Raw genomic sequence first — 22,827 nt, 5'->3', positions numbered from 1 at the left:
ACTATGACAGTGAGCTGTACCAACATACTGAGCTTTATGAAACTTGTATACTAAGGTTGCTAACACTATGACAGTGAGCTGTACCAACATACTGAGCTTTATGAAACTTGTATACTAAGGTTGCTAACACTATGACAGTGAGCTGTACCAACATACTGAGCTTTATGAAACTTGTATACTAAGGTTGCTAACACTATGACAGTGAGCTGTACCAACATACTGAGCTTTATGAAACTTGTATACTAAGGTTGCTAACACTATGACAGTGAGCTGTACCAACATACTGAGCTTTATGAAACTTGTATACTAAGGTTGCTAACACTATGACAGTGAGCTGTACCAACATACTGAGCTTTATGAAACTTGTATACTAAGGTTGCTAACACTATGACAGTGAGCTGTACCAACATACTGAGCTTTATGAAACTTGTATACTAAGGTTGCTAACACTATGACAGTGAGCTGTACCAACATACTGAGCTTTATGAAACTTGTATACTAAGGTTGCTAACACCAGGACGTTAGGGAAGACACATATGCAACAGCTTGGTATCTTTATTTCAAAACATTTCGCCTACACAGTAGGCTTCTTCAGTCGAGTACAGAAAAGTTGATAGAAGCAGAAGAGACGTGAAGACGATGTAATCAGTCCATCACCCTTGAAGTTTTGAGGTGGTCAGTCCCTCAGTCTGGAGAAGAGTATTGTTCCATAGTCTGAAACAATATGTTTCAGACTATGGAACAATATGTTTCAGACTATGGATGGTACCACTATGACCTCGCCGCCTCCTGCTTTGCCTCACCTGACTACAGTATATAAGCTACGTCTACGGCCCTATGCTGTACATTCTACAAGATTGATGGACTGAACACATCGACTCCAGGCTGAGGGACTGATTACCTCAAAGTCCTCCTCTCCTTACACCTTCCTACTTTGTATTGGACTGATGAAGCCGCTGTGTGGCGAAACGTTTCCTGAATAAAGATTCCCATATGTTGCATAAGTGTCTCAATCTTCAACTTGTCGGTTTTTCAAACCATTCATCATGGCTTATTTATCTATCACAATTCATCTAATATGACATTATAAACAATATTAATAATATAGAAACATGATATATACTCTAGAATGAATAAAATATGTCATAATGGTGTAAGTGTTGTTGTTGGGTTTATAAGGGACACTGAGAGAAGCCGTACATATTAGTGGTGGTGGAGGCGGCAGCAGAAGCCACCACCACTATCACACTTAAACAATGTATGTAATTTATAAATAAGAAATATTTACATTAACCCTTTCAAGGTCCAAGGCCAAAATCGGAAGGGGTGCCCCAGTGTCCAAGAAATTTTGAAAAAAAAAGAAATTACAGAATTAAAGATAATATTTTTGTGAAGGTAATAAAAAAAAAAATTCTGATCAGTACTTACCGAGATACAGCAGCGGGAAGTTGACCCAAAATGACCGGGTGACGGCAACATCAGTGACTTCTGCAAAATCACTTTTTTTTTATTTTACGTTTTTTATACTTTTTTCTTTTCTGATTTTTTCTTTTTCTAATAACATTTGTGGCATGTGAGACCAGTATAATGTATATTGCATAAGTGTACACTCATTGTATTCAACACAATAACTGCTCTAATTTTTTTATCATTATATTGCTTACAAAACTTGTTTACAAGTTTATTGTAAACAAAATGATGAAAATATTAGTGTGGTTATTGTGTTGAATACAACAGTACCATATAGTACCATATGGTACAATGGTGCCATAGGGTGCAATGGTACCATATAGTACAATTGTACATATGGTATAATGGTACCATATGGTACAATATGGTGCAATGGCACATGATACAATGGTACCATATGGTAGAATATGGTACAATGGCACCATTTGGTACAATGGTACCATATGATACAATGGTACCATATGATACAATGGTACCATATGGTGCAATGGTACCATATGGTACATTGCACCATACAGTACAATGATACCATATCGTTCATTGTACCATATGGTACTGTTGTATTCAACACAATAACCACACTAATATTTTCATCATTATTTTGTTTGCAATAATTGTTTACAATAAAAATATGGAAAAATGTTGTATATTAGTAATGTTCTATTATATATTTACAAATGTACAGGAACTCGACATGTTCCTTGAGGTGGATGACAAAGCGCTTTGTCTTGCAAACTGCAGAGTCAGTAGCTAGCTTGCATCACCATTCACTCAGTCTTGGCTGGTGTTTCATGCCACCAACACCTATTAACCATATGGTACACAGTATCATATGTTACAGGGTACCATATGGTACATTGTACTATATGGTATAGGGTACCATGCAGTACAGGATAACATATGGTGCAGGGTACCATATTGTGCAGGGTACCATATGGTACAGGGTACCATATAGTACAGGGTACCATATGGCACAGGGTACTATATGGCACAGGGTACCATATGGTACAGGGTACCGTACAGTACAGGACACCATGTGGTACAGATACAAGGATCCCTATGAAAATAAGTCACCCTGACTTTTTTGGGTTATCCTAGGATTTTATACATATGCTACTATGTATGATAATCTATGTAATTGTATTTCTGTACACCTGAATAAACTTAATCAAGTGCATGTGGCATCATAAGTAAGTTTATTTAGGTATACACAAATAAAGTTACATAGAATATCATACTTAGCAGCATATGTTTGGAGAACCTAGGATAACCCAACAAAGTCAGACAGACTTATTTCCATTAGGGTCCCTGTACCCTGTGCCATATGGTATAATGTACCATATGGTATAATGTACCATATGGTACAATGTACTATATCATACATTGTACCATATGGTACCATATGATACCATTGTATGACATGGCACCACTGTACCATATGGCACAATGGTACCATATGGTTCAAAACCATAGAATTCCTGTTCAGCTCCACTTTCATCAGTCTTAGAACTGTAAGTTGTGAAGAGGAGAGTCAGAATTCACCCAGAGAGTGAGTGGGGAGTGAGGGCTTCCTTGCCGCCAGGCACGATGAACAAAGCTACTTTGCCAGCGTTCCCACAATGCCATGCGGGCGTCCAGATCTTTTCTATAGTGTGCGCACTGACCACCCAGACCCATTCTCTCCTATGTAGGCCTACCAGCCTTCTCACGCTAAATTTGACGCTGCTAGAATTTTGGCGTAGATCTATGGTTTGGACCCTGAATGTAAAGCCGTAGATCTATGGGACGGACTCTGAAAGGGTTAATAAATAAGAAATATTTACATTTTAATTTATAAATAAGTAAATTTATTCAGGTATACACAAATACAGTTACATAGATTATCATACATAGCAGCATATGTGTAAAGTACCCAGGATAACCCAAAAAAGTCAGAGTGACTTATTTCCATTGGGGTCCTTTTATATTTACACTTATATTTACTTTTATATTTACACTTATTCTAGGTAGTAGGTTGGTAGACAGCAACCACCCAGGGAGGTACTACCGTCCTGCCAAGTGAGTGTAAAACGAAAACCTGTAATTGTTTTACATGATGGTAGGATTGCTGGTGTCCTTTTTTCTGTCTCATAAACACGCAAGATTTTCAGGTACGTCTTGCTACTTCTACTTACACTTAGGTCACCCTACACATTCATGTACAAGCATATATATACACACCCCTCTGGGTTTTCTTCTATTTCCTTTCTAGTTTTTGTTCTTGTTTATTTCCTCTTACCTCCATGGGGAAGTGGAACAGAATTCTTCCTCCATAAGTCATGCGTGTTGTAAGAGACGACTAAAATGCTGGGAGCAAGGGGCTAGTAACCCCTTCTCCTGTTTATATTACTAAATGTAAAAGGAGAAACTTTCGTTTTTCCTTTTGGGCCACCCTGCCTCGGTGGGCCACCCTGCCTTGGTGGGCCACCTTGCCTTGGTGGGCCACCCTGCCTTGGTGGGCCACCCTGCCTTGGTGGGCCACCCTGCCTTGGTGGGCCACCCTGCCTCGGTGGGCCACCCTGCCTCGGTGGGCCACCCTTGGTGGGATACGTCCGGTGTGTTGAAAGAAAGAAAGATTTGCACTTATATTTACACTTACCTTGGAGGAGATGTTAGTTTAATTACTTAGTTTGATTGAGGAGATGCTGACAGAGGTTAAGGGTGGTGGAAGATATGTAGTAGGGTGGCGTATGTTCAGTGGCCTGATACACATTCAACATTGGAGAGTTACTTTCGTGTCGTTTTTCTATCGCTTACTCGCTTAACTTACTTGCTACACTGTTAATTCTACACTTTATCGCTGGCTGGCACTATAGAATTTATCAATTCATGCTGCTTTAGTATCTTACATATCATAGAATCACTGAATCACTGCAGAAGGCACATTCTCCCCTCTCTCTTCCTCCTCCATTTTGGTACTTTGCTACGAGTTTTTTCTTGAATTTTACTGTGTTTCTTTCCTTCTTTATTACAGGGCTGGCACTAGAAACTTTCTTTGGACCCATGGTGGCTTATTTACCAGTTAAAAGCAATGGAATAATACAAAATATATCACATGTACGCATGGAATTGTCCTCACTGGCTTTGTAAACAATGGCACACTGGCTGTACAATGAGTATGGAGTGGCCGGGCCCGCTCAGGCCACACGGACACGTTCGGGATGAAAGCCCTTAGTCGAGTTATTTGGCATTAGCTGAGCCAATATTTTTATGCCAAAGCGAGCCGTTAGCCGATGATGCCTTTACCCGAGGGTCCACTGTATATGGTGGTGATTGTGCATTATACCATTGCTCTTTGAACATGCAATTTTTTGGCTGGGTGGGTTCAAATTGTTTTAGTCTGTTCTATGTTGGACGATGCAGTGGTGTTTTAACCCTTTGACTGTTTTGGTTGTATATATATATATGTCTTGCAAGCCAGTGTCTTTGACATATATATACTCAAAAATTCTAGCAGCTTCAAATTGAGCAGAAGAAAGCTGGTAGGCCCACATGTGAAAGAATGGGTCTGTGTGGTCAGTGTGCACAGTATAAAAAAAATCCTGCAGCACGCAGTGCATAATGAGAAAAAAAAACTCCAACCGTGTTTTTGGATTAAAACACCAACTTTGAGGTGTATTTTCGTATAGAATTTATGGTTGTATTCTTGTTTTCTTGGTCTCACTTGATAGATTGGAAAACATATTATAGAAATAGAAGTGATTTTGATTGGTTTTTCTATGAAAAGAACCTTGAAATGGAGCTCAAATTGTCAGAATTGTTCGATTTTTGCCGATGTTCAAGAGTAAACAAATGATGTCATTGTCCAATAAATGTCCAACTAGCCATTCTGATACGCTGTCAAGAATGGATTGACGTTATTTATACAATTATTACAATATTGCAGTAGTCTGCATGACAGTAAATCTATTTTTTTGTATGAAAAAAATTCAAAATAGAAAGGAAGAATATTATAACAGGTGCCTGGAGACATGACTGATGAACCGAGAAAATGTTATCTTAGTGCCAGAAATGTCTGCATTGTTCATTCTGGACTCTATTTTGAAATTGACATATTTTTAAATTTGCATGTAATTGGCCAAATTGCCAGTTTCTGACCACTTTATTGGGTACTTGAAATCAGTAAATGGATGGTTTCTTGTACTCAATCAATAGAACAAATGGAGTTCTAAAGAAATAGCTATGAGTTTAGTGGACTGGTACAACGGAATTGGCCGAAAATAGGGCTCAAAGTGGGTGAAATCACCAATGCTTAAATGTCGCCAAGGTCACTAACTTCACAAGAGCATAATTCCATAAGTTTTCCATCAAATTTCATACTTTTGGTGTCATTATCATTGGGAAAAGATTCTCTTATCATTTCATAAGAAAAAATATTTTTTTTTTTTTTTTTAAATATTTTGGGACACCAGGAGACACTTCAGGATTTGGGGTTGTGGCAGTCAAAAGGTTAAGTATCTCTGGGACTTATGAGAAAGGTGGGGTTCAGTCAGTGCATTGGTCTGGGGCCCAGCTGTGAATCTCTTAAGGGGCCCCATAGCTAAAGATGTTTTATTTTTATTTTTTCATTTAATTTTTTGGTAATTTCAACTATTTTTAATTTATTTAGAAAAATAATTATATAAAATTCACTTATACTGGGGGCCTCAGCCTACCCCCCTACCCCCCAGGGGCCCTAAAACAGCCTTGTTCTGCCTTGCAAAATATCTCTTGGAGGCCCTAAGTATCTGCTGTTTTTTATTTTGTGCTGGCACCCACAGCATAACCAGGGAGGCTGCAGAAGAGTTACACCATTGTTATCCAAGAATTCTGATGTAGTTCGGCTACAATGTAGTCGGACTGCTGTGTAAGTTAATTAGTGAGCCATTTGAAGCTCTGTGTTGGGGTTCATTGTGAACATTTTTAGTATACAGTGGACCCTCGGCTAACGATATTAATCCGTTCCTGAGAGCTCATCGTTAGACGAAATTATCGTTAGCTGAATTAATTTTCCCCATAAAAAAATTATGGAAATCCAAATAATCCGTTCCAGACAGCCAAAAGTATTAAAAAAAAAATTTTTTTTTTTAAAAAAATGCATTTCCCTACAAAGAAAACAATAAGACATGCACAATAACTATATAAATAAATGTTAAAATGACACTTACCTTTATTAAAGAGTATTGATGAGTGATGAGACACTGTTTTTTTTGAACACTGGGATTTTCAGAGTGATACATGAGTTAAGGCTTCACTTTGCAATCACCACTAACATTACAACAAAACATAAGAGTTAGCCTGTCTTTCATAGGCTTGTGTCCTGGGAGTGCCTTTTCCTCCTGAGTAATGTAGGTCCTGTTTGGCATTTTCTTCCAGAACAGGCCTGTTTTGTCACAATTGAACACTTGTTGGGGTTGGAATTTTTCAGCTTCGCCATGCCTTATCACACTGTATGCCACTACGATTCTTAAATCTCTCAAGCCAACTTTTGCTGGCCTTAAATTCACCAATATGAGCACTAGTACCAGGCATTTTTTCCTTTTCACCTGGGTGTTAGTCGACTGGTGTGGGTCGCATCCTGTGGGACAAGATTAAGGACCCCAATGGAAATAAGTTAGACAGTCCTCGATGACTCACTGACTTTCTTGGGTTATCCTGGGTGGCTAACCCTCTGGGGTTAATTGTTTCTCGGTAATTGTTTCTCGTTAAGTCACATCAGCAACAGTCTCTCCACATCTTCGAGTAGTACAGCTGACGGTGGTGCAGCAGCAGCTGACCATGGTACGATAGTATTTTGATAGTATTTCTCACCCTTTTTACCACAGGGTTGGCACTAGAAGCTTTCTTTGGGCCCATGGTGGCTTATTTAGCAGTTATAAGCATTATCAACAATGGAATAGTACAAAATGTATCAAATGTATGCATGAAACCGGCCACCCTGGCTTGTAAACAATGATGGCAGGGCAGCTGAGGCGCTCAGGCTGGACGGACAGGTTCGGGACGAATTACATTGGGCGAGTTTTTTATCGTTATCCAGGCCAAAATTTTTACACTCAAATGCTTCGTTGGGCAGATTTAACGTTATGCGATGCGTTCGTTAGCCGAGGGTCCACTGTATTTGCTTGTTCAAAAATTTGAGACTAATTAAAAGTTGTTTTACTCATTTGTCAAAGTATCATTGTCACAGTGAATAGAAGTAATACAAGACAGGTACACTAACTGGAAATTATAAGCTTGAAGTTTCTCTGTAAAAGTTGTAGACATGCAAAAAGGTTTAATCAGTGGATTAACAAAAGGCACAAATATCCCGCACATAGGAGAGAGAAGCTTATGATGATGTTTTGGTCTGTGACTTAGACTATTTATAAGTCACACTGTTATTTATAAGTCACACTGTGATTTGTCAGTGGTCCAAGTCAGACAAAAACATTGTCAAAAGCTTCTCTCTCTCGTATGTGTGGGTTATTTGTGTATTGTTCCAGTCACGGTATTGTGCCTTTTTGTTCTTTAACAGAAAGCCACAAGTTTTTTTGTAGAATTTGTAAATATATGCAAAGTGTACAATGTTGATGTCATATTTGTATGTGGTTCATCAGGATTATTCATTCCATTTCAAGTAAGTATTCTTAAGTTGTGTTTTTTTAAAATAGTAATGTAAATGATCAGAACCATGTTGATACTGAGCATTCAGGCAGCGACCCTGAAAACCATGAACAAGTAATCAAAAGACATATGCATATTTTTAATGCACCAGCCATCTCCCACCGAGGCAGGGTGACCCCAAAAAAAAAATTATTTTTCTCTTCTTTCAACAAACCGGCCATATCCTACTGAGGCAGGGTGGCCCAAAAAGAAAAACAAAAGTTTCTAGTAATGTATACAGGAGGAGTTACTAGCCCCTTGCTCCCTGAATTTTAGTCGCCTCTTATGACACGCACGGCTTGCGGAGGAAGGATTGTTTTTCCAGTTCTCCATGGGTAACATATGCATATCTTAGATACTACTCCATGCTGACATTCCTTCTACACCTATATCCTATATCTGTACTCAATTTAATGTTGTGTACTTTCTCTTTCTGATAGTTTCAATTTTTTTCTTTTGCTCTCTTGAGTAATAATGTAACATGTAATTCAGCTTTATATAACAAGAGTAAGTAATTAGGATGATGACAGTTGTTAGTGTACATCAAAGTAAGCAGTGTAACTTGTGTCCACTATAATCATCTGCTTGTCTTCCCCTGAATGTGACCCCATGACAGTCTTCTAATGCCTTGGTACATATCCTGTTTACTGCTTAATGAACAGGGGCAGCAGCACACATTTTAAGTGTTTATTTATGGGTCTATGAAAGATGAGGTGAATCATAGAATTGACGAGGGGAAAAGGGTGAGTGGTGCACTTAGGAGTCTGTGGAGACAAAGAACTTTGTCCTTGGAGGCAAAGAGGGGAATGTATGAGAGTATAGTTTTACCAACGCTCTTATATGGGTGTGAAGCATGGGTGATGAATGTTGCAGCGAGGAGAAGGCTGGAGGCAGTGGAGATGTCATGTCTGAGGGCAATGTGTGGGTGTGAATATAATGCAGAGAATTCGTAGTTTGGAAGTTAGGAGGAGGTGCGGGATTACCAAAACTGTTGTCCAGAGGGCTGAGGAATGGTTGTTGAGGTGGTTCGGACATGTAAAGAGAATGGAGCGAAACAGAGTGACTTCAAGAGTGTATCAGTCTGTAGTGGAAGGAAGGCGGGGTAGGGGTCGGCCTAGGAAAGGTTGGAGGGAGGGGGTAAAGGAGGTTTTGTGTGCGAGGGGCTTGGACTTCCAGCAGGCATGCGTGAGCATATTCGATAGGAGTGAATGGAGACAAATGGTTTTTAATACTTGACGTGCTGTTGGAGTGTGAGCAAAGTAACATTTATGAAGGGGTTCAGGGAAACCGGCAGGCCGGACTTGAGTCCTGGAGATGGGAAGTACAGTGCCTGCACTCTGAAGGAGGGGTGTTAATGTTGCAGTTTAAAAACTGTAGTGTAAAGCACCCTTCTGGCAAGACAGTGATGGAGTGAATGATGGTGAAAGTTTTTCTTTTTCGGGCCACCCTGCCTTGGTGGGAATCGGCCAGTGTGATAATAAAATAAATAATAAAATTATGGGTCATTAATCACAACTTGATGGTATCATATACCAGGTATTGATTGTGTTGATTACAAAAGGATAAAATTTGCCTGTAAGTTGCAACTTGACCTTCTCTCTCAGGTGGCAGTTTTCAGTGCTTGTATCATGTCTACAAGGCATCTTTCTTCCCACCCCCTTGCCACCTACTTGCTGTTATTGGCTAGATTTAGGCCATTAATATTTCTTCCTTGGACACCAGTAACTAAGGCCCAGTATGATATGGGCTCTTGTGGCTTTGACAGCAACAATAGTATCCTATCTTATCTTTGGATATTAACCATAGTAAACAAGAGAAATGCTAATGATTCTCCAGATCCAACTACACAGCAATTATATTATGTTTTGTAGACAAAAATGTTTAACAACACTGCTACTAGCATCAGCTTCTGCACTTCTGTCAACATCAAATGCCACATTGTTACTAGCAACAGCAGCATCACCATTGCTATTACCAGCAGCAGCAGTGACAGCAATAATAGAAGCAACAACAGTATTAACAATACTGCTGCCAGAACAACAGAAGATGAGCCAGCAGCAGTACTGAAGATGCTACATATTGAGGGACAGTAGTAAACCAATTCACAACAAGCAGGATTATGTTCCTGAAAATCATTACAGTAATTAGTATTATATGAAGTGAAGATCATGTAGGAAAATAAAGGTTATGTTCCAGACACCTCAGAATTTGCCAAACAGATTCTTTTAATATTCCATTAAGTTCAAATTACTACAGCATGTCTTACATTCAAGTTGTGGTTACTCATTGACATGGAAGATGTGTGGAGCACTAAACATACACTGTTGCAAAGACTGTGTTGCTTGTTGACATGGAAGATGTGTGGAGCATTAACCCTTAAACTGTCCAAACTTAGATCTACGTTTTTTCAACATTTGAAAGTATGTAAAAAAATGTAGACCTTTTTTTTTTTTTACATTTGAAAATGTGTAAAAAAACTTTGATCTACATTTTTTTTTTTTTATATTTGAAAATACGTAAAAAAACGTAGATCTACTTTTGGAGCACTATGCATGTGAACGTAGATCTGTTTGGACAGTTTAAGGGTTAACCCTTTGAGGGTCGACAGGCCCTCTCCGAAACTCGTTCTCAGGGTCGGCCAAATTTCAAAAAAAAAAAAAAAAAATTTTTCTTATGAAAAAATAGAGTATTTTTTTCTAAACATTATAGGCTAAACAAAAAAATTTTAACGTCAATACTTACCGAGATATGGAGGTGTGAAGTTTGCCAAAATTGAACAACATATGGTAACATCGCCGACTGCCGTCACCCGGTATTTTTCTATTTACTTTTTTATGTACTATTTTCAATTATTTTTCAATTTTTCTTTTTCTGAGTAACTTTTATGGCCTCTGAGGCCAACATGATCAGTATTTTGTAAGTTATTTCTTTTTCAATACTACACAATAAGGGCGTAAACACTGTTGTCATTATTTTGTTTACAGAAAATATTTACACAAACAAACGATATGAAATGTTGTTTATTACTATTTTTCTATATTTTATATACACATATACAGTCACAGGACATGTTTCTAGAAGTTCTGCAGCCTGTGGAACTCTTTGAAACATGGTGTCATGCACAGTGGAGTTTTGCACTCCTCACACATAAAACGAGTGTCTCTGCATTGTCGTGGGCGTTTACTTGTATGTGCACAGACGTAACACCTCTTCTGAGCCTTTTTCTTCAAAGCAGTAGCAGGCAGTTTTACCAGGAAGTGATCACCATGCTTCAGACGAGCAGGTAGTTGTTGATAATTTGGTGGGCAGTCAATTGCAGATGCTGTTCCTTGGTACTTGAATACTATTTGTCTGATGACAGACAAACAGAATTCGCCGTACTGTGGTTTGTTTCTGGTGCTCATCTTATACATATTATAAGCATTGAGCATGGAAATGTCCAGAAGATGGAAAAACAGTTTGATGTACCACTTATAACTCTTGCGAACACAATCAGCAAACCCAATCTGCATGTCACATTTGTCCACTGAACGCATGTTGAAGGTGTAATCAATCACAGCTGCAGGTTTTAGAATGGGTTCATTTCTCTCTCTATGCTGCCTGCCACTGTTTGCCGTTTCATTAGGGTGAATTGATGACAACAGTGTGACATCTCGTTTGTCATGCCACCGAAATGCCATGATGTCATTGGCAGCAAACGCCTGCACCTCACCTCTACGAGTGCCAGCGTCAAACCTGGGCATATGTTTTCGATTTGCACGCACTGTGCCACACACATCTGTCATGTTCACTCGCAAAAAATCACTGAGTGAGGGGCTTGTGTACCAGTTATCTGTATATAATATATGCCCCTTACCAAGGTATGGTTCTATCATTGTTCGAACCACATCACCTGAGATGCCCAATAACTTCCTGGTATTTTGCAATGTATAACTTCCAGTGTACACAATAATATCCAATACCAGACCACTGTAACAATCACAAAGCACAAACAACTTTATACCAAAGCGTTTCCTCTTGCTTGGTATGTACTGCTTGAAAGAGAGTCTTCCTTTGAACAGAATCAAAGACTCGTCAATTACAAGCTTCCTGAAGGGATAAAAATGCGTACTGAATTTCTGTTTCAGATACACAAACACATTCCTAATCTTATATAACCTGTCAGTTCTGTCAGGCCTGGTTTTATCTGAGAAGTGAAGCATACGTAACATTAGCACAAATTGATTCACTGGCATTATATCACTGAAACCTGGTGTTGCAATCAGGGGGTCTGTTGACCAGTATGATTTCACTTTGTGCTTATACACATGTGGCATAAGCATTATTGTGGCAAAGAAAAGATACATCTCAGCCACAGTTGCCTCCTTCCACTGGTGTAGACGTGATTTTGGTGAAAGTAATGTGTTTGCCATGGTGTACTCGTAGTATGTGTTGCTTTCCATGACAATACTTTTCATCAGTGGTTCGCCAAAGAATAACTCGAAACATTCCAGTTCAGTGGCATTGTTCCCAAGTGCACAAGATGGCCGTATTCCACTTTGGCTGCCATCAAACTGGTGGGGATTTGGAACAAAATTGACAGCTTCCTGCCAATCCCAGGTGCGGTCTGCTGGTGGGTACTGGACAATGACAGGTGGTTGTGGTTGTGGAGGTTGTGGTTGTGGAGGTTGTGGTTGTGGAGGTTGTGGTTGTGGAGGCTGGTGTGGTGGGGGAGTGGGGGATGGTGGCCTTTGTTCTAGATCAGCTGAGGCAGCGGCGTGGGTGGCAGCATGGCCCACTGCTGGTGCCTCACCGCCGGCACCACTACCACCACGCACATTTTCCATCCCAATTGCAACAGTATCTTCGTCATTTTCACTGTCTGTTCCTGTTGTACAGCCACGGGATGTACTCCGAGATACACTCCTTCCCCTTGGAATAGCATATGGCACACTTCCAGAGCGCATATATCGTCGTATATACTGACGCTTCACTGGGGAATATTGCACTTCACTATCACTACTGGAACTAGTTTGAAGAGCTTGTAGTTCATATTCACTATCACTATCATCACCCATGCTCTCATCTGAGTCTGGGATTTGGGAAAATAGAAGTTTCCTCTTGGGTTCTGGAACAACTGAACGTGAACATGAGGGCCCAGCACCAGAGGTGGAAGGCTGAGGGTCGTCTGGGTTTTCTTCACTATTACCGATATTATGGTCATTAGTTTCGGTCAAAACCTCACTAAAACCACGAAACTCATCTTCACTGGCACTTCCATCACTATTAGAACTGTCACTGGGGAACAAAAGTGTCCCAATTCGCCGAGGAGTGAGGAGCTTCTTACTGCGAGGCATGGTGGACATTGTTTACTAAGAGGGCATTCCCACAATGCACCACTGGGTCCCAGATTTTTTTTCTACCGCGCACACCGACCACGCAGACCCATTCTCTCACACCTAGGCCTACCAGCCTTTTCGCGCGAGATTTGAGGCCGCTAGAATTTATGCGTACTAGTACGTCAAAAACCCCTACGCGTAAAACGTACTAGTACGACGAAAACCCTCAAAGGGTTAAACATACACTGTTGTGAAGACTCTCCTTTCTTCTCTCTGAACAGTGATCAGGACCCATTTCTTCATTTTCTCTTCAGTCCACACACTGAGTGAATTTTCTGTCCTTTTTAGCTATGTAGTATTGACCTCTTTGACTTTCTTTTCACCAAGTCATAGTCTGCACTACTGATTGCACAAGCTCTCATTTTCTTCTCATTGTCTTGAATTGTATGGTGGGTGGATTCACTCTGACCAAAAGTGCAGACAGTCTAGATCACAAGTGTACCACCTCAGAAATTAAGGCTTCTTCTTGGCACCTCCAGCATCACTAGCATTTCTCTTGGGTACCTTGTTTAATATTCATGGTACCCAAGGTAAGCTACACTCTAGTGATTATTACCTAGTAAATATTAAAAAATTAATGGCTTGAGAAATTTGGAGGTGTTTTGAACAGAATCATTTTTTTCCCATATGTTCTTCACTTCACATAATGCTGTTTTCCATAAGGCATCAGTTTTCAGAAATTTATCTCATGCTGAGAGAGGGTTACATTCCAATGAACAGCTCGTAAGTTGAAAATACCATAGGTCGATTATGAATGTATATGCTGAATAAATAAATAAATTAACTCCTGTCACTGAATAATTACATAAAGAAATAATTATTGTAACTAAATACCAGTATTGAAAAGTAAATAAATGAATACAAGTTATGGACTTTCCACCTTCATGCTGGGTAATTCTCTTAAGTTACATCTCCAAAGTAATTGCTTTTGCATCATCGTAAATTCAAAATATTGTAAGTTGAGAATCACCTGCATATTTTTACACACTAACTTGAATGGTGGTGCTAAATCACAGGGAGCTGACTCTACATGGCATGTAACAGTAGCCATGCTACATACACTTAATAACCATATGTCACGGGGGAGTCATTAAGCACAGCTTTTTTATTTGATTTAAACCTACCTGAAAATTTTGTAGCTATAGTCAGTTTTGTCACCGTGGTTGTTTAATATATTTATAGATGGGGTTGTAAGAGAAGTAAATGCGAGGGTCTTGGCAAGAGGCGTGGAGTTAAAAGATAAAGAATCACACACAAAGTGGGAGTTGTCACAGCTGCTCTTTGCTGATGACACTGTGCTCTTGGGAGATTCTGAAGAGAAGTTGCAGAGATTGGTGGATGAATTTGGTAGGGTGTGCAAAAGAAGAAAATTAAAGGTGAATACAGGAAAGAGTAAGGTTATGAGGATAACAAAAAGATTAGGTGATGAAAGATTGAATATCAGATTGGAGGGAGAGAGTATGGAGGAGGTGAACGTATTCAGATATTTGGGAGTGGACGTGTCAGCGGATGGGTCTATGAAAGATGAGGTGAATCATAGAATTGATGAGGGAAAAAGAGTGAGTGGTGCACTTAGGAGTCTGTGGAGACAAAGAACTTTGTCCTTGGAGGCAAAGAGGGGAATGTATGAGAGTATAGTTTTACCAACGCTCTTATATGGGTGTGAAGCGTGGGTGATGAATGTTGCAGCGAGGAGAAGGCTGGAGGCAGTGGAGATGTCATGTCTGAGGGCAATGTGTGGTGTGAATATAATGCAGAGAATTCGTAGTTTGGAAGTTAGGAGGAGGTGCGGGATTACCAAAACTGTTGTCCAGAGGGCTGAGGAAGGGTTGTTGAGGTGGTTCGGACATGTAGAGAGAATGGAGCGAAACAGAATGACTTCAAGAGTGTATCAGTCTGTAGTGGAAGGAAGGCGGGGTAGGGGTCGGCCTAGGAAGGGTTGGAGGGAGGGGGTAAAGGAGGTTTTGTGTGCGAGGGGCTTGGACTTCCAGCAGGCATGCTTGAGCGTGTTTGATAGGAGTGAATGGAGACAAATGGTTTTTAATACTTGACGTGCTGTTGGAGTGTGAGCAAAGTAACATTTATGAAGGGATTCAGGGAAACCGGCAGGCCGGACTTGAGTCCTGGAGATGGGAAGTACAGTGCCTGCACTCTGAAGGAGGGGTGTTAATGTTGCAGTTTAAAAACTGTAGTGTAAAGCACCCTTCTGGCAAGACAGTGATGGAGTGAATGATGGTGAAAGTTTTTCTTTTTAGGGCCACCCTGCCTTGGTGGGAATCGGCCGGTGTGATAATAAAAAAAAAAAAAAGTCAGTTTTGTTATTCAGTTTAGCTTGTGTGGTGCACAGATAAGCACGCACCAGCTAATTGACCATCTGCTGTATGATCATTATTCAGGGCACTTTTGTTTTCCATTAAATTTTGCTCATTTTCAACTTTAGTATATAAAAATAACCCTGTACAGTATTAACATTAGTTATACTGACAAAATTATGAGATACTATGAGTTTTATCAAATACCTACTTCCACATGTATATGACCTCAATATTATAATGTACTCTGATAAATATTATTATTTATTATTATTTATTATTATTATTATTATTATTATTATTATTATTATTATTATTATTATTGTTTTGTTTATTCAACATTCTCGCCGTCTCCCACTGAGGAAGGGTGACCTAAAAAGGAAAAAAACAAAAACAAAAGTTTTCTTTTACACTTAGTAATTTATACAGGAGAAGGGGTTACTAACCCCTTGCTCTCAGCATTTTAGTTGCCTCTTTTGACAAGTGGTAAAAAAAATTATTGTAATTATTATTATTATTCTTACTTATTATTATTTCTTAATACACAGTTTTTGTATGCCCTAGTTCATATGTAAAACTATAGTTATTCTCTATAAAATATATTTTTTGTTAATATTTCCCATAAGAAATAATTTAAATCCAATTAATTCGTCCCAGACACCCAAAAATATTAACAAAAAAAATACATTTTATAGAGAATAACTATAGTTTTACTTACAAACTAGGGCATATGAAAACCCAGGTTCCACTGTATATTTATGGGGAAGAATTAAACCCTTAGGTGTCATGCAGCACCTGGGGAATAGAAAGTAATGAGGTTCGAGCCAAGGAATGGGAGGGTAGCTCCATTTCCTGGGAATAAGAGCCCCTGGCCAACATCAAGGCACCTTTCTTCCCTTGCAAGAGACTATATGTAGAGAATGTCAGTTGCACAGACATTGAACTGATAAAAAAGAAACTTCTCCATTCTGCTTTCAGAGGAAAATGGGCCGACCAACATCGGAAATCTGGAACCACTACACCTCAAACAAGATCGATGGGAAGACTGTGGTGCACTGCAAGTACTGCACTCTCAAATACGGCTACCCCAATGCCACCAAAATGAAAGCACACATTCTGAAGTGCGACATGTGTCCTGAGGATGTGCGACGGCAGTTCAAAGACGTGAAACAGGAGGCCGAGCACTGGGAGGCACCTGCCAGTAAAGAGACATGGGCAACAGTGACGCCACAGCCTCAAGAGCCCGCACAGGCCTCAGCTTTCACACTCGTCAATACTTCATAGTGGGCGAGAGTACAAATCAGCGGACCTGGTGTTCTCTGGCGAGTCACTGAGGACTCGGCAAACTCCTGAGATACAAACACTACACCAACTTCCAATTTTTTCATATATACATTTTTCATATGAAACTATGTATTCAGTGTAGATATATTTAATGTGTAGATAACTAAGTGTCACTGAAATTTGACATTAATGTAAGAGATTAGACTGTGCTTGAGAAATATCACACTGATGTTTTGGATTTGACAAAAGCAAAAGCTGAAGTGCATAAGATTAACATCACTTTCCTTCACTTTAATCAACAAGTATGGGAATGGAGCACTTTGGTGTAAAGTTTAACATGAAATGCACCAACGAAGAGTTTAGATTCAATTCCTGGAGATGGGAAGGGCAGTGCCCGCACTCTGAAAGATGGGTAAGGATGTTGTAGTTGAAGGGTCGTCTGAATTGTGATGCCAGTACACTTCTGGAAAGACAGTGATTGATGGTGAATGTTTTCTCTGGATCATCCTACCTTGGCTGTGAGGTAAAAAACAAAAAACACTGATCACTGTTAACTGTGCTTGACTTCATCAAATCAATTGATATCTGAAGAAAGTTATTTCCACATGTTTACCTCTTCATGGTGAAGGGCTCTTGATTCATGGAATTGGAACTGCCCTCCTTTTGGATCAAACCAGATTGCCTCCCATTTCCCAGACACTGAGGGTGGCAAGTGGCTCAAGGGATAACATCTTTGGATCACATCTGAAGGCATGAGTGGAATTGCTGAGCATGTTTCCTTGCACCTGCTCTCCTAGCATTGAGTGGGAACAAGAGGGCCCCACTTATACAGCAAGTTAGGTTCCAGGCTATTGCTGTACATACCTGGGTGTTAGTCAACAGGTGTGGGTGGCATCCTGGGAGAGGATAAGAGGAACCCAAAGGAAGTAAGCTAGGACTGAGTTCCGTGGATTTTATGGATTTAGTGCTTCAACTTGACCATAACAATAATTAAAACTACCATCATTTACATACAGTCAGACATAATAATTTCTTCCTTATTCCTTAATGATGCTGTTATAACTACTTGGTTTTAAAAACTTTTTTTTTTTACATACAAAGCAACCTGTGGTTTTAGTGCTTCTTACAATAATAATAGTAATAATAATGATAGTAAGATTGACATGCTATTGGAGTGTGAGCACAGTAATATTTATGAAGGGATTAAGGGTAACCGGTTAGCAGGACTTGAGTCCTGGAGGTGGGAAGTACAATTCCTGTACTCTGAAGGGGGAGGGATGTTTGCAGTTTGGAGGGTCATATGAATTTTAATGTCAGCATGATTCTGGCACGGCAGTGACTGAATGAATGACAGTAACTGTGTTTACTTTCTCTGGTCACCGCACCTCAATGGGAGATGGCCAGTCTTAAAAAATAACGATATTAATGTTATACATGTTTGTATTATTGTATTCTGACCAGAGCTAAATGCTTGTTTTTAGTTTCACTTTTAATAATAATCATGACTAGAAGGAAGGAAGGAACTGATAGAATTCAGATTATCATTAAGCCTTGATGAGTACTGGCTACAACCCTTTATCCTCTTCAAGGGGGGCTCCTTGGCGTGGTGAAGAGGCTCTTGGTCTGAGGAATTAGACCTGTCGGTCTCCTTCCTCAGACTGAACCTAATTACCTCCCAATCCCCCCTTCCCTATCCCATCCTCCCCATCCTTCCCTTTTTCCTTTCCTCCTCCTCCTCCCCACCCCTCCCTTTTGCCCTTCCTTTTTTGGCCTTTGGGATTTTTCCCACAGGTGCACTAGTTCCTAGGTAGGGGAAAGGGTACCAGGGTCCATCCCATTCCGTTGAGGTTTGTGGCGGTGGCGTAGTTTGCTCTGGGATCTGGATCGCCTGGGGATGTCCCGATCCCTCTCCAGTATTCCGGAGGGTGGCTTTGGGTGTCTTTCGGGCGACGGGTGTATCTCTGGAAGCCACCTTTTGGATTCCGGGGGTGGTGGCCAAAGGAGGTATGCTTTGTGGCGGATATCCAGCCGCCCTCTCTTTTGTCCACCGAGGTAGCTCGGCAGATGTGAGGTTGCTATCCTGGATTGCTGGTTTACTGGCATAAAGGGTAGGGTATGGCACGGGTTCCATGCTGCATCTGCGCTACTTGATGTGCTGAGGTCCTCTTGGGCGCGGAGGGAGATTTCTGGCCCTTTCATTCCTCTTAGGAACTATTCCTCCCCGGTCCCCCCCTTTTTTTATTCTTTTTTTTATTTTTCTTTTCTTTTCTTTTTTTTTTTTTCTTAAAAACAAAAAGAAAGAAGTAACCTAACCGTGGAGTCCCCAATCTATGACCCCGCTACCTCCAGGCCCCTTATTGTTACCGCACCCCATTCTGACCTCGCCTCGTCTTTTGGCCACTCTTCGGAAACTCCTAAGACCCCTGTACCTCTTGCTGGTGCTGTTTCGTCACCCGCTTCAGGTGCCAGGATTTCGACTGACTCCCTTGATTTGTCTGACCTCCGCTCTCCTTTGACTATGCTTTCAGCCTCTCCCTCAACGGTGCGGCAATTTCCGAATCGCCAGCCCGTCCCACGTCGGACCAACTGTGGTCCCACTTCTAAACGCCAATGACAATCTCCTGATGACATTACTTCATTACCTTCCCATTCTACTCGGAAAAGACCGACACGTCATGCACTCCCTCTCCACACTCAGTTTCGGACCACACAATGGACTAAATTCTTTACTTTAAGACCAACTTCTTCTACTGCCTATCTTTCCGACCATAGTATTGGCAAAGCGCTCCTACGCCATGTTGGTAGAGATATTTCTTTTCATGCTCTTAAGAGTGGTACGCGTATCATCACAGTCCAGAATGCTACCCAAGCTCATGTTCTTTCTCTTCTTTCACATATCGATACTATTCCTATCACTATCGATAAACATCATTCCCTCAATTATTGTAGTGGTACTGTCATTCTGCCCCATACCATAGTCCAACAGAATTTCCAGACATGTGGCAATGACATTCTCGAACTGCTGGAACTCCAAGATCTCCCAATTCTCAAGGTAGACACTTATGTTCTTCCTGCCTGCGGGCGGAGACGATACCCTTGCAATGTGGCTCGTTTAACTTTTGACAGCCGTGAACTCCCATCCTCTGTTTATGTAGCAGGACATTGGTTACAAGTTCAAAAGGTGATCCCTACACTGCAACAGTGTAGAAATTGCTGGCGATTTGGCCGCCCAGCAAAATATTGCAGATCTATAGCCGAATGCCCAGTCTGTGGTGCCGATGACCATTCTAATACGTCTTGCAGTCGACCTCCCTCTTGCCTTAATTGTCATGAGGCTCACCCTTTGTACTCTCGCCGTTGCCAGGTCTACTTGAGTGAGCAGGAAATTCGTTGCCTCAAAAAGGCAGAAGGTCTCCCTTATGCTATGGCGGTTTCTCATCTCCGCCTCCAAGGGAGACTACCCCGTGTTTCTTATTCTCGTGTTTCAAAACGTCCCCCCACTTCTGGGGTCACATCTTCTGCAGCCTCCTCTGCGGTTGCCAGTCCCATAGTCACTCCTGTTTCTAATTCTTTTGCTGTCCTGGGCTCAGACGTCCCTACTTCAACACCTCAGTCTGTTTTCACTTCTTCGTGTTCTCCCTCACAAACCCCGGTATCAACAAGACCTCGTATGACACCTCCTCCCAATCGTCCCTCTACTTCTCAGAAGTCCAAAAAAATCTCCTTTAACCCCTCCTTCCCTTCATCCACCTCCACACTTTACCTTCCCAGTCTCTGTACCTGGGTCTTTCCCTTTCACTGGCTCTGTTACAAGTGTGGAAGTTCATCCTCCTCCTCGTACTGTGCCTTCCTCCCCTGTCCCCTCCCAAGTTTCTTTTTCTTCTGCCACCTCCCAGGTTTCTGCCTCTTCTGTCCCCTCCCACACTTCTCCAGTTCCCTCCACCCTTTCGCCCTCCCCTACCTTGATACAGTCCATTACAGTTCCAATCTTTACTCAAACTCCTCCTCCTTCCATCTCCAATATTGTCTCCCATATGACGTCTCTGAACTCCGTAACACTTGAAGCAATCTCTGAATATATTGCAGAGACCAAACCATCAATGGACACTGATCCAACCTCTGTTCCTTCTCTTTCCTCTTCTCCATCTGCGCAACTCCTTCACAGCGCACCGTTCCTTCGCTGCTTGAACGTTTTCCGCTGCCACCTCATGTGGACTTTTCTAACCCCTCTAGTCCATAAGTACCCTTACCTGCGGATTTCTAGTATCTCCATCGTTGCTAATCATGGCCTATTTACTGAGGAATATACGCGGTCTCAGGGGTAATCGGGGTGAGCTTCAGACGTTTCTCTCCCAATTTTCCCTTGTTGGTGTTTGCTTACAAGAACCAAAATTACACTCTGCTGTTATCTATCCCATCTCAGGATATAATTTATTGTATTCTTCGGATCCTTTTCCTGATGGGACCTTTAACAAAAGTGCCCTTCTTCTACGCACTGATATTCCGTACCATCAGCTATTTGTTCGTACTTCGCTGCATTACACAGCCCCCCGTATCCACCTGCATAGGTGGTATACACTCTGTTCTTTGTACCTCTCTCCTTCTAGAGCATTATCTATTCCGGATATTGCCTTTCTTGTTTCATCATTACCGCCACCACTTCTGTTACTTGGCAATTTTAATGCCCATCATTTTCTCTGGGGGTCTCATTGTGATTCCCGTGGCATTCAGCTAGAGGCTTTTCTTGCTTCCCACCCCCTCCATGTTTTAAATACAGCTACTCACACCCATTTTGATCCTCGTACTCATACTCTCTCTTGCATTGATCTCTCAGTCTGCTCTTCCTCCGCTGCACTATACTTCACCTGGTCTGTTCTCCCGGATTTACATGACAGCGATCATTTTCCAATCATTCTTACTTCCCCTTCGTATTCACCACCTCTTCGTAACCCACGCTGGCAGTTTGATCAGACAAATTGGGACCTTTACTCACAACTAACTGTTTTTAGTGAGGTTCCTTCTTTGTCCTCCATTGATGAGCTTTTACACCTCTTCTCGTCCTCCGTTTTAACCGCAGCTTCTCATTCTATACCCCAAACCTCGAGCAGGCATTGTCAGAAATTTGTGCCTTGGTGATCTACTGCTTGTGCTCGTGCAGTACGTTTAAAACGTGCTGCGTGGGGCAGGTACTGGTATAATAGAACCACTGAGAGACTTCTTGATTTTAAGCAGAAGCGTGCGATCGCTCACCGTGTCATCCATGACGCTAAACGCACTTGCTGGCGAGATTATGTCTCCACCATCACCTCTGATTCCTCTATGAGTGCAGTCTGGAAAAAAGTATGGAAACTGAGTGGTAAATATTCTCCTGACCCAGCTCCTGTTCTGCGGGTTGCCGGTGTTGATATAGCAAACCCTCTAGATGTTGCCATTGAAATTGGCAATCATCTGGTCCGTATTTCTCAGGGGCTCCATCTCTGCCCCTCATTTCTTTCCTCAAAGTCTGCCAGAGAGTTAGCACCCTTGGACTTTTCTTCTCTCAGAGAAGAACAGTATAATGTGCCTTTTACACTTCAGGAACTGGAGGCAACACTCTCAGCTTGCCGATCATCGACAGCTGGGCCCGACGACATTCATATTCGTATGTTACAACATTTACATCAGTCAGCCCTTGCAGTCCTCTTACACCTTTTCAATCTTATTTGGTCACAAGGAATTCTTCC

The 22,827-nt window shown here is 41.2% G+C and overlaps 1 protein-coding gene across 2 annotated transcripts in view; it reads left to right on the top strand.

The window, feature by feature from the left end:
• Window positions 1–22,827, top strand: part of LOC128687293 (longitudinals lacking protein, isoforms H/M/V) — a 125,243-nt gene that overhangs the window by 57,107 nt on the left and 45,309 nt on the right. The window lies entirely within an intron of this gene.

This window comes from Cherax quadricarinatus, chromosome 62, assembly GCF_038502225.1.
Source record: "Cherax quadricarinatus isolate ZL_2023a chromosome 62, ASM3850222v1, whole genome shotgun sequence".
NCBI lineage: Eukaryota > Metazoa > Arthropoda > Malacostraca > Decapoda > Parastacidae > Cherax > Cherax quadricarinatus.
Note: the sequence above shows the minus strand (reverse complement) of the source record. Positions and strands in the feature narration are given on the sequence as shown.